The sequence below is a fragment of the Dermacentor silvarum genome, chromosome 6 (genome assembly GCF_013339745.2).
Source record: "Dermacentor silvarum isolate Dsil-2018 chromosome 6, BIME_Dsil_1.4, whole genome shotgun sequence".
In the NCBI taxonomy this organism is placed as follows: Eukaryota; Metazoa; Arthropoda; class Arachnida; order Ixodida; family Ixodidae; genus Dermacentor; species Dermacentor silvarum.
The window spans coordinates 47686270-47701118 of record NC_051159.1 but is presented as its reverse complement, the minus strand read 5'-3'; positions in this window follow the sequence as shown (position 1 = coordinate 47701118).

The window sequence follows — 14849 nt, the reverse complement described above, 5'->3', positions numbered from 1 at the left end:
TCTGATATAAATAGGCACTTGGTGCCGCAGCTAAACGTCCCTCCCTTCCCTGCCCTCCCCCCCCTCCCCCACACCCATTCGCGCGTCGGAAGAAGGTACGTTTACTCTACATATATGGTGATTGTAGAGGAGGAAAGAGACGCCTACTTCTGCAGCCCTTAATGGAGCACAGCGCAGAACGCGCGTTTCTTCTCCGCCGTGCGTTCACTCCCCGTGAAAGCGCGCTTCCCTAGCGCTCTTTCACTCGCACATACAGCGTTCGGAGGCGCGCGGCGACGATTTCATCTCCATTGACGTCATACGGAACCTCACGGCGACGGTGACGCCGACGGCAGAAATCTGCTTTTGAGTGTCCATATAATTGCTATCGCAATAAAAGCGAAGTCACCGGGAACCTGCAAGTGGACGTGGTGGCTCGAGGCTTTACAAATCACCGTGCCGCCCAGGGCTCTGCAATAGAGGACGCTACACCCCTAGGCCCTTGCTTTGCAACAATTATGAAATACTTCAGAGAAAATAGAAAGATCTATCCACCTCCGCATAGCAAACTCAGCGCTGCGGAGGCAACCGTGTTGCAAAGATTACACACGAACACCTACATAAATCTGCACACACTCCACCTGATCTACCCCACGGCATACAGAGACATATGCCCGTGGTGTGGAGCAACACAACACTCTTTCACAACACGTGGGAGTGTGACACATAACACGGAGATGAACATGAAACAAATGGCACATGGAACGAGTGGGAGGCGCTGCTGTCTAGCCCGGCCCTGGAAGATCAGCTACGACTGATCCAACGAGCTGAGGGGATGGCCCGTGCTGGTGGGGCCTTGGAATAGGGGCACCACCCTGCTGGAAAAATTCCGTCTTTAACCCCCTACCCCCTCTGGGGGACTGGGTAGGAGCCTGTCCGGCTTCTCAATATAATAAAGTTTTACTACTGCTACTACTACTTGTGTTCTGAAAGGTATTTCACTTCGAGCAAACTTCTAATTTTGGTCTTACTGACTCAGTCTTCAGTTTCTATCAGCGATAGAAATTCTCTCGATAGAAACACTCAGTCCTCAATTTCTATCACTGATAGAAATTGACGACTGAGTTCGCGTGTTCGTTTCGACAGAGATGAACATTAAACTTGGAGCATAAGAAAAGCGCGTATTCATTACAGTTAGGTTGTTTGCCCTGCTGCTGCATGTCTTTTACATAGGCCGAGTGCCACGCGCTATCACCCTGACGCCCGCAGTTGGAACTGGCTTAAAGAGATACTTCTTTTCACCACTAGGAACCTTTTCATGGACGACTACACCCAGCAGCTCTGCTTAGGAGGAGGATTTTTCCTGGTATAGGCCATGTTGCTTCAAAGTAAATTCCGAAATACTCAACCGGAGTCTTAACTCACTCAGTTTCAGACAGATTCCTTGCATTGCAGCATCTCCTATTTCTCAGTGCATGATGTCCGCTCCCACTTCATATTTTGTATTGCTAAGAGGCACGCATTGGCAATCACTGGACTTCCTTCCTTGTTCACCCTGGCCTTGTGAATTGTTATATACATCAGGTCTTAAAGACAGTGCGTAGAGTTCCCGTCACAGTTATCGTTGAGAAGCCAGTCATCATATCACCCTTCCAATTGAAGACCATTCTTCAGCCAACTTGTTCCATAAAAATATTTGCGATATGGTGCACTAATTATATGAAACAAGCCCATCACCTTTTAATCAGTTGAAGCCTTTCTCCAAGCTATGCCCCCAAGCTCAAAACTAACAAAGAACGCCAGCGTAACGTACAGACACACACTGAGTGCTGCACTGCGAGTGAAGGCAATTGAATTGAAGAATCATAGCGCCTGCAGCATCGCAGCAACAGGTGTCAATTGTCTCCCTGCTGACGTAGTTTCACCAACGCTGCTTGTGTTTGTTTATTTAAAATGTTTGCTTACTTATCACCCCGTGAGAAACACTAGAACCAACAACATAGCAAAACGTGCTCTACCAAGATGTAAACCTAAATACCCACGGAGTGGAATGCTGTGTTTTCCAGTTGCAGAGAAAATGGAACTTTCCACCCACTGAAAGAAAGTAAATTAAAATACTCCTACAAATTGAAAGCGTTCTGAAGAAAATTAGGAAACATAAAACGCTGAAAAGTGAGAGTTTTTAGGTTCACATGTGTTTCTGAATGAAAAGTTGTTTTAAATTAGGACAATAATTAAGGTATGCCAATTCATTCGAAAACGCACAATGACTATTATGATATCTGCAGTTTCTTAACCTCTCCTGACAATCCGGGATGATTTCTCCAATAGCATACAAAAATAATATTGTAGTCCCTGCTTTGCGCTTTCAAATGTGTATGCACATCGTCTCGAAAAGTGCAACCTGGTTTTCGTGGAACATATTGCCGAAATTAGTGCTGATTACACAACGCTCAATATTCCGCAATGCTGTTCTTGCTTTCGCACAAATCTTCCTATCTTATTCACACGACACCGAAACAAATTCACTGGACGTAGTGAATTCGTTTTAGCAATATGCAGGATGCTATATTTTGGTCAGATGCCTATTGTTGTCAAGCGAGGTGATCACTCTTCCAAAGGGTAGATTACCGTAAAAATAGTCACCTAATTCATCCGCCACGTGTGGGCTCTGACGATACGAAACGAGTATGCGAACTATTCTTATGTGACAGACTAAACTCTTGGGTTCGCTATTCTGTTTAAAGGCGACTATGTAATTTCATAAATACACACCTCATTGAAAAACGTGCACATACTTAAATGGCAATGTTAAACAGTGACAGCCAGTTTATTGCAACCGATCATTGCCCTAAACGTAGTGTGCATTTTCTACATTATGCTTCGAATAGGTTCACAAGGAACTTTTTTTTTACTAGATTGGCCTACTTAGAGATGGTCATCCAAGTATCAGACTGAAGCTGCCTAGCAATTGGTATGTACAGCGAGCAAAGATTCTCCTCGATGTCACACCTTTCAATACCGTTGAATATACTATGTGCTTGTAACGTAAAACTTCGCAGTGTGAACTGCCACTTTGTATGTGCGAGTAGGTTTGTTTCTTCTTGACTTTTGCAGGTACAAGGCTACCATACGAAGGTCGGGAAAGATTCTTCAAAAGTTACAAATATACTCCTAGAGGTTTCCAAAATCTCATTCTGAAGTGAATATAGAATATTCTCACCTACATTCTAGAAATGATTGGATTTCCTGGTATGTGCAAGTTCTTTCGCTTCTAGAATATGTAAAGAAAATGATTCATGCTATGGGTTGCTCAATTTTTGTATGTTCATGAGCAAAAAGGCGTATCGGATTTTGGTTCAGTTTACTCCGCCACATTGCAAAGGAGCGGCTTCAATCATCGCTTATAGGTAATGCGTCAGGTCGATTAACACATTGCCGTTCTAGAAATTGCAACGACCAACAAAACTGCCTTTCATATAAAACATGTGATCAGGACATAATTCAGTTATAATAGACGCGGGGAACAATGATTTCAGTCCCCGACACAGTGAGTTAAAAGCTTTCCAGCGCAATGTTAATTACCCATTTGTGTGCACATAATCGGAAGTTTAATGCGAGACAGGGTATATGTTGCTTTCACTATATTAGCTGACTTATCTGTATGAAATAATTGGATATCGCAATCAAAAACAAAAATTAAATATCATATAAGGTAAACTAGGACGCAGAAATTTGTCAGGTTCAGCAAAACTATTCCTTTTTGCTTCCAACGCTGATCTCAGTTTATCACACGACCGCTGTTCATTTTTAAGAAATGACTTTTAACATTTCGATGTTATTATATATTCTGTTGCATGTTTTACACACTTCTTGCACCGAACAAAATACTGCAGCAGATGGAAATAATCAACAATTATTTGCCACGCTACAGCCCTACTTTACCAGGCACGATGCGGTAGCACTAGCCACGTGGGACGGCTATTGGAATTCAAACAGCAGTTGGTTGTTGCGCGAGCTGCCTTGGGCTTCAACGCTGTGGGCGCTGCCTGCACCAGCTTTAGGCGACTATGTCAATGCCAATGGTTATAAGGGAATCAAGACAAACTTGGTTGTATTAACGTTGTTCCGAAGAAGTTGCGACATCTAAAAGCGTGTCCCATACGCCCAGTTGACGTTTCTTTCCTTGACTGCTTCTTTATTGAAGAAAACTGGAGAACGAACAACCTCGAATGATTACTTCAAAGTGTGGTTCACGAGAACGTTGTCTTGCGATATTCGAAAACTCTGTCAAGGAAAAGAAAGTGCTATACCATGTTTACTTTTGCCACCCAAACGCGCTCTCTCACGATCTACAATGGAATGCAATCTTTTTTATGTTCAAGATCATTTAAGACTCCTGTGGCAAAGGCAGCTCAAGAATAGCGTAATATACTTGGGCTGTGCAAAAGGGGATATGATTGTGCCTTTTGAAAAAGGGATTGCTGGATTCATCATACAGGCACTTGACATGTACAACGTCACCTTAAAGTGGTTTTATAGTAGCTCCGTGACCTCTCTTGCAAACTCGCTTATTAGCGGTGATCTTGATATCTTGGTAAATAGTGTTATTCTTAACTATCACATCGCACACTACTATGATATTTATGAAATTGTTTCGCAGACATCTGATGTATTCTACGTCAAAAGGGCGGACGTTGTCTTGATGTCTTTTACCAACATTCTCTTCGAGTCAAAAGTTGGGCTGGGTTTCCTTCTAGCTGCTCTGATATGCGATTCCATAGTGCTGACCGTTGCTGACATCAGAGAAAGAAATTTGTGGGTGCTCAGATCAATTGGCGACTCCCTATTACTCCTTCTGGCATCTTTTTACGGAACTTCGTTGCCTATCCCCCGCAGAAGAAGCTTATTCTCGGCACGAACAATTGTGTACAGCGTCTGGTTCATCTCCATTCTTCCGCTGTCAAACTATTTGCGCAGCGAGCTCGTTTCCAGGCTCAGTGTGCGCTCTCCAGGGAATGTTATGGACACACTCGATGAAATTTCCGATGCGCTTAGCAGGAAGACTATTACTCCGTGTTTCCGTGTTGGCACTATGACGCATCACACAGTTGTACACAACCGGAGCTACACGAATTGGCACGCCAAGCTCAGCGCAGCATTCTATGCAGCCAAGCAGAGAAAGTCTTTAGAGACCAAAAACGCTGTGCGCTGCCTTTCATGTGCACTACAAAAGGACCATGTCTGTTTCACGGATATGTTGTCAAATTGCTGGCAAAAAAGGACTCGTGGATTTGTTCAATCTAAGGATACGCTAAATCCAGTGTTGAGTAGTATGCTTGTTCGGAAGAGTTTCGCCCATAAAGAAGCATTTCACAAAATGGTACGCAGAATTCACGAAGCAGGATTTTTCCAGAAAGAGGAAACGTGCCCTTCAGAGAATGGGCAAAGTCCAGTTACCGTGCAGGAATTTGACCAGACAGCAGAGCATAGTAGTTTTCTAGTGCTTTTTGTAGTGTTTCTAGCCGCTTCTGGCTTTGTTTTGTTGCTTGAATTAGTGATTTCGAGACTGTAGTTCACATGTGATAATCTGTTTTCGACTTGATGGTTTGGTTTAGCCATGAACAAAGTCTTAAAATTTCTTATCGGTTACAGAACAAACTACTCTTTCGAAAAAAAAAACACCATGTAGGTTATGGCGCGTTTTGAACCAAAATCTACAGAAATTCTGAAAATTGTCTACTTATGCGTAATCATTCTTTGGCTTGGCTGCTACTTCTCCTTTGGTTACTTATTTAACTAGCTTATAAATGTCTGCCGATCACTACCAATCATCTACTATTACACTATTGTAACGATTACAAGTGTTACTTCACCAATTACGCATTTATTTTGCAGATATATCGTCTTAAGTGATCTGAAACGGGAAACAACTGGTTTTGTTGTGCGACACCGCAGCCTTTCTTTCATTTTTATTTTCCTTTCGGTTACGTCCACGACGCGGCGACGGCTACGTCACCAGTTTTTTTTCTTATAGCGCTACGGATTATCCACTAATAATCTATTATAACGATTACATGTGTTAACTTCCCCATTTTCCTGTTTTGTTACGGCCTCGACGCGGAGGCGGCGACGTAACCAGCATTTTTTTATCGATAGCAATACTTTATTATTGTATTATTTTGAAAAATACATGTGTAACTTCTTTATTCTCCATCTTTGTTATGACCTTGACGCGGCGACGACGACGTAAGCAGCTTTGTTTTAGCGATAGCAATAATCTATTATTATATTACTTTTAGGAACATATGTGGTAACTCGTTAATTTTCGTTTTTTGTTACGACCTAGACGCAACGACAGTGACGTGAGCAGTATTTATTTTCTAACGCTACCAATAATGTACTATTACAATATAACAATTACACGTGTTATCGTGATCAATTATGCATTTATTTTGCAGATATAAGGCGTAATGGGACAGGAAAAACTTTTCTGGGGTAGTCTCCAAAGCATGCTTACGCATAACTGATGGACTGTATGAAACTAAGGAAATGGAGAGAAACTTCTTATTGTCCTTTTGACTTGAACCGGGTGTTATGAAAGCTGAGGCCAAAGTAACTTTCACTCCCATGAATGTAATGTGGCTTACATAGTCATCGGTCTGCCACGCTGCGGTACACTGTTCGAATCCCGGTCAGAATTATTTTCTTTCGTTGTTTTCCCAAAGCTAGCAATGATGTACTATTATCTTACTATAATTGTAGAGTCATGAGGGAGGTTATTACCCCAGAAAAGGCTTTTAGATTGCAATGTGCTACTTAATTAATGCAACACTTAATATTCGAAAAAAAAATCATAGGCGCCACGGCGCGGACAGATTTGCTGGGTACTTGCCAAATAATGCTTACGCATAAACAAAAACTAGAGTTGTACGCACGAAATTCATGATCCTATTATGAGGCACGCCTTAGTAGGAAACTAGAATCAATGTCGACCACCGGCGGTTCTTTGACGTGCACAAATGAAGGGTACATGGGCGTTTTTGGATGAAAATGCGGCCGCCGCAGTCGTTCTTTGCTGCGTTACGCCACAGCCCTTGAGGAACTACCGCAGATGCCTTTTTACGTTATGACCTGTGATTATTATATAAATACGCATTGGTGCCGCAGCTAAACGTCGCCTCCCCTCCCTCCCTCCCGTCCCCCCCCCCCCCCCCCCCCCCCGTCCTTTCGCGCCACGGAAGAAGTCCCGTTTGCTCTCTATATATGGTGATTGTAAAGGAGGAAAGAGACGCGTAATTCTGCAGCCCTTCGGGGAGCACGGCGCAGAACGCGCGTTTGCTCTCCGACGTGCGTTCGCTCCCCGTAAAAGCGCGCGTCCCTCGCGCCCTTTCACTCGCACATACAGCGTCCGGAGCATGAGGACGTTTTCATCACCGTGGACGTCATACGGAACCTCACGGCGACGCCGATGGCAGAAATCCGCTTTAGAGTGCCCATATAATTGCTATCGCAATAAAAAAAAACTTTTTTTTATCCACCGGCCCTGACAGAGACCACTCAGCAAGCCCGTCAACGACGGCCAGCGCTGTATCGAAATGAACCCGGTGCGACTATTTCCCGTCATGGGTCTACGAATATACGTCCGCCCTTTCCAGCGACGAAGACGACATGCAAACACAAGCAGCACGGACGTATTCAAGTCAACAATCTGATGTGACAACGCCACGACAAAAAGAGACTGTACCGTCCTCGTCTCAAGAACGGATCCTCAGCTAAGAAGCTAGAGGCCAGTCGAGACGCCGGAGGCTTCTCCTAGGACGCGTTCGAACGATCACGGCGACGGAGGAGCGTGGAAAGTGCAACAGCGTAAGCACAACCAAACACGGCCCGAGAAGGAAAGACCACCAGAAGCGGCCGTGCTAGTCGTGAAACCACGGGTAAATGTGGCGCTCACGACTGTACCAAGCAAGGACCCTCCACCGCAACTTCGTGACGGCCACATCCGCTGCCGTCAACACCAGACCTTTAACGTACACGTTACAACCAGCATCTATCGCAATAGAAGTACCGGTTCCCTATTTAGGTTAACGCGCTTTGTGAAGCTCTTGGCTGCTCCATGCTGTCTTGTTGGGCTTATCGCAACACCCAGCTTGCATGTGATGAAAATAAGTAGTGTTTGCTCACATAAAACTTCAACTACTTTCATTCGAATAAAGTGGCTTTGCTGTGAATGGAACTTTATTTTGGCAAGGTCTTGGTAGCCTTGACTGTTCATTTTGTTAGTTTTTTTTGGTTATAGCAGTAAGAAAGCCAAAACTGGGTTTCCAGGTTTTTCCGCACCCAAATTCAAAAGTTGTCCATCTATATATGGCCTCCAATGTTACAGGCCATCGAACTTATGTTTCTGTCATATAAGAGTCCACTGGAGAGTAAATAATTTGTTGTCATTTAGCTTCCGCAAGTGACACCTTCAGTAGTGTTTTGCCATAATGAGGTGTATGAGAGTGGTTGTCAGCTATGTTCGTATTTCGCATTACTCAGCATGCAATCCACCTGTGGAAGAAGACGACGTCCGAGCGCACTATTATATATATATATATATAGATATATATATTTATATATATATATATATATATATATTGTACTGGAGATTATCAGCGCCGGCAGGGTGAAGTGTGGAAGAGGAAGTCGGACGAACTAGTTGTGTGCACTTGATCGGTTTTCCAGCTGAGACTGCGTCGTCTTCCTCTACTTCGATCAGACGCCTGTGGACTTACGAGAACAGCCCGTGACATTTGGTGCAGCTGCTGGGTACACGTCTTCCCACCCTAGAGCTTCGAAGCCGTCGTTGCCCTCTCCGGCCACATGACCGACGACGCCGGCCCCTCGGAATCCGCTCCCTCAGCCCCCCCCCCCCCCCCCGGCTGTCGTGTGTTCTGGTGTGGTACGGCAGCGCGACCCTGCGACCTTCAGCGGCACCGACGATCACGACTTGGAGGATTGGCTTGCAGAGTATGAACCCGTTAGCGCGCATAACAAGCGAGATGAACGCACGCCATCTTTTATCTGACTGATGTGGCTGTACTGGAGATTATCGGCGCCGGCACGGTGAAATGTGGAAGAGGAAGTCGACGAACTAGTAGTGCGCGTTCGATCGGTTCGAGCTGACACTGCTCCGTCTTCCTGTACTTCGGTCAGACGCCTGTGGACTTACGAGAACTCCCGTGACAATGCCACAAAAATAACTCCGGCCGGACGGATCTTTCAAATTAGTGCGCCAGCAGAGCAAATGGTGATCGCTAATAACGGTGCAAGACCGACCGTACAAATACGGACGAAATTTCAGAACTGCCCTTACCATTGCGAGGCATTCTTTTTCAGTGGTGGAGTAGTTAGCCTCCACTCGGGACAGTGTCCTGCTGGCGTAAGCACTCACCTTTTCGCTGTCGTCCTGCCATTGTACGAGCACTGCCCCTAGACCGATATTACTAGCGTCTGTGTGCATATCGTCGGGGCGTCTTCATCGAAGTGTGCAAGCACGGGAGGCGCTTGCATACGTTGCCGGAGCTCGTGAAATGCCCGCTGCTGGTCTTCGCCCCAAGTGAAAGGTATACCTTCTCTGGTGAGCTATGTTAATGGCCACGCGATGCGTGAGAAATTCGCAATAAATCGCCGGTAATATGCATATAGTCCCAGAAAAAGTCGCGTGGCCTTTTTGTCTGATGGGGTCGGGAAATTAGCGACGGCAGCAATTTTATCCGGATAAGGTCGGACTCCTTGGTTACTGACGACGTGACCGAGTAACTGGAGCTCTTGAAAACCAAAATGGCACTTCTCAGGCTTCAACGTGAGACCGGCAGATCGTATTGCTTCAAAAACAGTTTTCAGCCTTCGTAAGTGTTTGTCGAACGTTGCGGAAAAGACAATCACGTCATCCAGGTACACCAGGCATGTTTGCCATTTGAGTCCAGAGAGCACAGTGTCCATTAGACGCTGAAATGTTGCTGGTGCTGAACACAAAACCGAAGGGGAGTACCTGAAATTCGTAAAGTCCATCAGGCGTCACAAAGGCGGTTTTTCTCACGGTCTCTCTCATCCACTTCGATCTGCCAATAACCGCTTTTCAAGTCCATTGAGGAAAAGTAGCACGCGTTTCGCAACCTGTCCAAGGAATCATCAATACGTGGCAGTGGATAAACGTCCTTCTTTGTGACCTGATTGGGCTTCCGATAGTCTACGCAGAAGCGCAGGCTACCGTCCTTCTTTTTCACTAAAACTATAGGTGACGCCCAATGACTATTAGATGGTCGAATAACGCCATCTTCCAGCATCGTCTTCAGTTGTCTTTGGATTGCCTCGCGTTCCTTTGGGGCCACGCGATAAGGGTTTTGTCGAATAGGTCGGGCGTCGACATCAGTAATGATGCGATGTTTACTAAGTGGCGTTTGACCAACTCTTGAGGCAGATGAGAAACAGCCCTGGTACTGGTTGATGAGCTCAAGAAGACGGTCTCGCTCAACGGCCGTTAACGTCGAACTAACGTCTACAATTGGCGCAGCTGTGGGCATCGTAGATGTCGTCTCCTGCGCTACGTGGCAGTCTTCTATCGGCATTACTTCGTCGAAATATGCGACAGCAGTGTCTCTCACGATGTGTCGACGCTCCTTACTAAAATTCGTCAGCAAGAGTTCGGCGCTTCCGTCGATTACATTAATAAGTGCTCTGGCAATGGATATGCCGCAATTCAGTGCTAGCGCATTGATGCGTTCAGTGACTCCAGTCCCATTCTGCAGGCTGTCACAGGGCACAGGTACGAGAGAGCAACTCCGCGGCAAAAGTATCACGTCGTCTGCAGCTATACGTAAGCAACGTTGTGGATGCTCCTCATGCGTGACATTATCCGAGTTCGTTGCAAACGTCACGCTTCTGTCGCGGATGTTAATCACGGCACCGTACTCACGCAGGAAATCCATCCCCAATATAAGTTCTTTGCAACACTCAGAAAGAATGACGAGGGTGGCGACGAAGGTTGAACTGGAGATTAAGAGTCGGGCTGTACATTTCCCGACAGGTGTCATCAACTGACCTCCGGCGGTTCGTATGTTGGGTCCGTGCCATGGCGTCTTCACCTTCCTTAGTATGTCGGTGAGCTGTGCGCTTACGATTGAAAAATGCGAGCCAGTGTCAACAGGAGCGGCTACTTGGTGGCCGTCAATGCGAACGATGAGGTCGGCACTGACGACGTCAGTTACGTCTTTTGTAGTTGAGTCCGTCGTATTCGTCATTGCATTCGCCGTCTTCCCCGTATTCGTCGTTGCATTCGTCGGAGTATTTACATCGTCGTACGTCGATAATGGGGGATATGGCGTACTTCGAGTACTGGCAACCTCACCCCCGGAAGTCGCTGCGTCTAGTTTCCCCGTCGCGGGCTAGGACACCTGCCCCTAGTGACGTCGGCAAAACTGCAACGAGTCGGTAAATTGTAGCGCGCAGGTGATGGCGAAGGAGAACGTGATCGGGGACTCGTCGTACTTTGCGGCAGGTCGTTCACAGGAGCGTCGTAGGCGCGTCGACCGTCATATGGAGAATAGTAGTTGGCAGGAAAGCTTGGGTATTGGGTGGCGCGATAGTTGTTCCATTTGTGGCAAACTCGATAGACGTGTCCAGCTTCGCCACAATGGTAGCACACTGGTCGGCGATCGACGGTGCGCCACAAATCGGTTTTCCGACGCTGATAGTTCGGTGGCAATTCTCCATGGAGCCAAGGATTGGCGTGCGTGTGTCGAAGATACGACATTGTTTGTGGTGGCGTGATCGGCGAGGTCGGTAGAGTCGACGGGGGGTGACGATATCGACTCTGTTTGTAGCATAGGTGATGGTCTAGTTGCGGGTGTCAATGGCGTCGCAGTTGCGTTGAGTGGACGGCGAACAGCCTCCGCATAAGTAAAGCGCCGCGGCTACAAAAGATACCGTTGGCGCCGGTTCCGTACCCGTAGTCACAAATCCGAGCTGCCGAAGCTCTTTTCGCACAACCTCTCGGATAATTTCACGCATAGGCCTGTCGTTACTTGCAGCCAGAACGGAAGTGTTCGCCGCCGAGTTACTCATGTCATGCTGGAGGTATCGTTGCAGCAGGGCCCGTTCAATGGCTGTGGCCTCTGTTGTGAACTCCGCCACTGTAGTCAGTGGATTTCTCACAAGGCCGGCAAACAGTTGTTCTTTCACTCCCCGCAAGAGATACCGCAGCTTTCGCTCCTCTGGCATGTCAGGGTCTGCTCTACGGAAAAGACGGGCCATATCTTCCGAGAACATAGCAACGCTCTCATTGGGTTTTTGAATTCGGATTTCGAGCAGACGCTGCGCATTTTCCCTCCTGTCGATGCTCGTAAAAATATCCAGTAGCTGTGTGCAGAAGTCGTCCCAGGTGGAAAAGCTTCTCTCCCGGTTGACGTACCACGTACGAGCATTGTCCTTCAGATAGAAGTAGACGCTCGAAAGTTTGTCCGCCGAGCTGGTCACATGGTTGTACTTGGCGACGCGCTCGACCTGATCAAGCCAATCTTGGACGTCTTCAAAGGCATCACCATGAAAACTCTCCGGAACCATAGGGCTCTGCAGGGTTACTTGCGTTGAAGCCGCGGTGGCCATGGTAGTTGCAGGGGGCGAACGATTCCTTGAGGTTTCTTGCAGGGGACCGGACTCGGGCGCTAGGCCTAGTAGGCGGCGACAGAACCGGTGGACCGGTGTTTCGATGCGCAATGGCAATTCCGGGCTCGATCGTTGGCTCCGCGAAGGGGTGCCAAGCATGAAGGATGGAGAATACCCAGCACCTCCACCAGTGTAACGACGTGGGATCGACGAGGACGCGGAGCAAAACCAACAAAGACACTTTATCAGTCGCCAAGAAAAAAACCAACAACGTCTTCTTCGTCTGCACGCTCAACCTAAAAGCCCGCGCTACTTCAACCTTGTCCCCACTGGCACATACCCGGGGCAATATAGTTGTTCTAATATACATATATACATATATTATCACAGGCAGAGTCAATCCAGGCATGAAAAAGGTACCCTAAAGACATACAGTTTGGCACTATTGAAGTTCTGTCTAAAAAATAATTACCGCGGAACCCATCTCAATAGCTCATAGTAACGCAATAAGCATTCAAGGAATCTGGTGATACACCGCATTGCGGAAGTGGCGTTTATTCAAAATTTGTATTAGTCGTTTTAAAACATTTGTTGCTTCGAACATATGCGACACATAATCTCTCAGGCCCACTTTGCAGTGGCACTCGCTTGCCAGAATCACCCATGAGTATGGCGTCATAATGTCGAGTGTATGAAGACGATCTAATGACGACAATGGAAAGACAAAGGAATGACGCCAATTAAACGACAAATGCGCTATGACTATGACCATATGACGGCCATGAAATGATGATTCTGAATTGGTGGCAATGGTAAATTGAGGACAGCGTGACGTTGATGGCTTGAAGGCAATGGTATGACGACTGTGTGACGACAACCGGATGACGAAGCTAGAATGACGACGATCGTACGACCACGACGGCATGAGGACGGATGCACGAAAGCGACTGTGTGACGATGACGATTATTGCATGACAATGGCGGGATAATTAGGCTTCACTGACTAGAGTATGGCTACGATAGCTTAATGATGAAGGAATGATGTTGATGTAACCAAGAAAGTCAAATGACGACAGCATTGCGATCATCGGTCTAGGTTTCTGAAATGATGGGGGCCGTCACACGTCAGTGTGATGTCGACAGCGTGACGACAACGGCATGACGACGGCTCTGTGACGACGACGACTTAAGAAGAGTCGGAAGAGGCAGTTAGAATGAAGAAGTTGGGAGGACCAAGACTGTGTCACGGCGACGGTATGACAACGAATGCATGACGAAGACTGTGTGACGACAACGCAATGACGGGCGTTGGCATGACATAGGTTTAGGAGAACGGAATGACAACGACTTTATGACGAGAATAGCGTGACGAACACTTTATCGTAAAGACTGTATTACTACGATCGTGTGACGACGATATGATGATGGTCAGATAACAAATCTGGAGTGACGGCGATGGAATGACCACGCACGACACACGAAGATGGTGTCACAACGAATATTTATTCGTTGTGACTGACGACTGTGTGACGACGAATCCGTGACGATGGCAGCATGGGATGACAAAGCTAGAATAACGACGATGCAACGACCCAGGCTGCATCATGATCGCGAACCAATACATAATACGTAGTGGCGCAGGTTCTTAGACAACATGAGCCGCTGTGTCAGCATAGAGGGCGTGACGGCGACGGCAGGGTCATAGTCAGATGACGAAGCTGGAGTCTGATATGAGCTATGAGGATGAGCTTCGTCATCGGACTGAACGTGAAGGAACGACCACGACAGCACCTTGACCCCATACCTAGCGACCCAATTTGTTAGAAACATTCGCCCACTGCGTTGACAAGGAATAAATGATGACTATGTAAGGATGATGGCGTGGCGATGGCGGCACAACGTGAGTGGAATGTCAAAACTAGAACGACGACGATGCAAGGACCCCGACAATGACCATCACCACGACCACGTGCAGATACCCAGTGGCTAAAGCTGTTAGACAACTTGGGCCAGTGGCTTGGTGTAGAAGGCGTGGCGACGACGACAAGACGAGAGTCAGATGACGTAGCCTGATTGCAGACAATGAAACGAACACGACGGTGTCACGACCACAAACACATACCTAGTGGCCCAACCTGGTAGAAGTCCTGGGCCACTGCGTTGGCCTCATGGGCTAGATAGATAGATAGACAGATAGATGGGCAGGCAGGCACAAAATG